The sequence below is a fragment of the Branchiostoma floridae genome, chromosome 14 (genome assembly GCF_000003815.2).
Source record: "Branchiostoma floridae strain S238N-H82 chromosome 14, Bfl_VNyyK, whole genome shotgun sequence".
Classification (NCBI taxonomy): domain Eukaryota; kingdom Metazoa; phylum Chordata; class Leptocardii; order Amphioxiformes; family Branchiostomatidae; genus Branchiostoma; species Branchiostoma floridae.
In genome coordinates, this window is record NC_049992.1 from 502633 (window position 1) to 504669 (window position 2037).

Genomic DNA, 2037 nt, shown 5'->3' on the forward strand with positions numbered 1-2037 from the left:
TACATACACACACAAACACACGTACAAACACACAGACACACATATACACACACAAACACACACACAGACACACGCACGCACATTTCCGCATTGTAAAGAAGACTTCACAAAACTATCAAAGCTTGGAATAAATGAATAATTACGATCTGTATGTTACACAACCGAGCGGCATCAACCTGTCAACTTTTCAGCAGTCCTTCCGACGCATTTTTATCTCTTCCCCAGGGCAAAACTACTATATCCCCTCCCAAGGAGGTTAAAAAGACCTAAAAAGAACCTCCTTGCTGCTCCTGACTACTATTGTTAGAGATATGGATACCCTGGGGTGTCGGTAAGCTGATGATACAGTGGTCGAGACTATGGGATTTCCCGGGTAAGCTTTTGCCGCCCGTGGAAAAAAATGATCATGAGCGGCTTTTCGGTTCAGAGAAAGGTTCGTCTGAGGACAACTTGCAGGGGAAGATACTGTATACACAGCCTTGGCCTTAGCTAAGACGAATACGTTTTTGGTTCTTCGTGAATTGAAGATGATAACTGGCGTCGGGCGTGGCGTAACTGGTAGAGCGTTCGGCTCGGAATCTAGAGGTCCTGAGTTCGATCCCCGCCGTGCTCTCGACGTTGTGCCCTTGGGAAAGGCACTTCACACGTCGAGCTTCCTGACTTTACCCAGGTGTAAAAATGGGTACCTGACTTCGGTTGGGGACGTAAAAGAAAAGACTACCTTTACCTTCTGTCTGTACCGTAATATATAAGTCACAAATCTCGTCTGTCCAAAAAGCAAATAGAAAAAGAAGAAGATGATAACTAATACTTAGTAATTGACAGTTAGTGATGGGGTTTCGTGATTTAGGTGGTTGACAGACTATGATGTACGGTTTACGGTGAGGACTGACATGGCTTGGTCTTTGTAGGAAAAGTAGTGATTAACTTTTCGGATTCTTCTGCGTAGAGATGCAAATTTATTTTCTTCAAGATTCGATGAGAATCAAATTGAAAGTCTTAGATTGCTTCGGTTACGCAAGCGGGGGCAACGTTCGCTAGGATGTTGACAGGATACGGGCCTGTAATCTCCGAGCAGATGTAGGGTGTGACTTCCAGTAGTCTGTGTTTCTTAGATCCTTCTTCTCTCCAAGCAGAGGTTAGGCTCCGATTGTTTTGAGTTTTTAAGGCGTGTTTATCTTGCTTTCTACTTTGTACTAAGGGCTTTTAGACCAAGTTTGACCGTAGAAGCTTGGTAAAAGTAACTATCAACTCCCCTAAACTCCGCACTTGTTCTTTTCTTGGACATGGAAGCCCCAAAACATGTGAACGCCTGTCAATATGATCTGTTCGTTTTCGAATCGGTCCAACATCCGGTTTTACCAGTAGCCACCCTTATTTTGTAACGTTTTCTTTATCAAAGTTTACTACTAGTATATCTGGCGGCATCTTCACCTTTTTTTTTTATTTACTTAAAGTTCACCGCAAAACAAGGCTGTTGGAGCCACTTAGACGTTTTGGGTTACAATACTGTATAGTGAAGAAAGATGTGCGTTAACCCTTGACTTAAACAGTTGTAGATTGTATCCTATGGTAAAGCAGGTCCGTGGAAGCTCATTCCATAGCGAAGTTGTTCTTGGAAAAAAGCTCTGAGCGTGGAACTTCCTCCTAGAAGGAGGATTGTGGAGGAAAAAAAACTGCTCCTTAACCTAAGAGCACAACCCGCCGCACGTGCGATTTGTCCCTACGTTATTTTGGGGAGGCCACGTCCGCCACGTATTTCACGTACGGCGGGTTGTGCCCTTAAGTAGCTTAAGGCCACAGCAAGTAAATTCTATGGATGACATCCGCGCGCTCATTAATTTTCGCCTGATTTCAGAAAAAAAAACAAGATTTTTTTCCTGCTTTCAGGGATGGCCAAATATACCAAAATGGGTAAATAAGTTGGGCTGGAGGCTAATAATTGGTTGTAAAAACCGACTCTAGAGTGGGTACCCTTGACCTGTAGCTTGCCGAAAATGAAACTTTTCTGGATAAGTTGCTAAAAGTGGCCCCCAA

The 2037-nt window shown here is 43.6% G+C and overlaps 1 long non-coding RNA gene across 1 annotated transcript in view; it reads left to right on the forward strand.

Moving 5' to 3' along the window:
- Positions 1-1459: 1459 nt before the first annotated feature.
- Positions 1460-2037, forward strand: part of LOC118430831 — a 4770-nt gene continuing 4192 nt past the window's right edge. The window contains exon 1 of the long non-coding RNA XR_004832899.1: positions 1460-1493. This is a non-coding gene — a long non-coding RNA (uncharacterized LOC118430831). The remainder of the gene's footprint in view (positions 1494-2037) is intronic.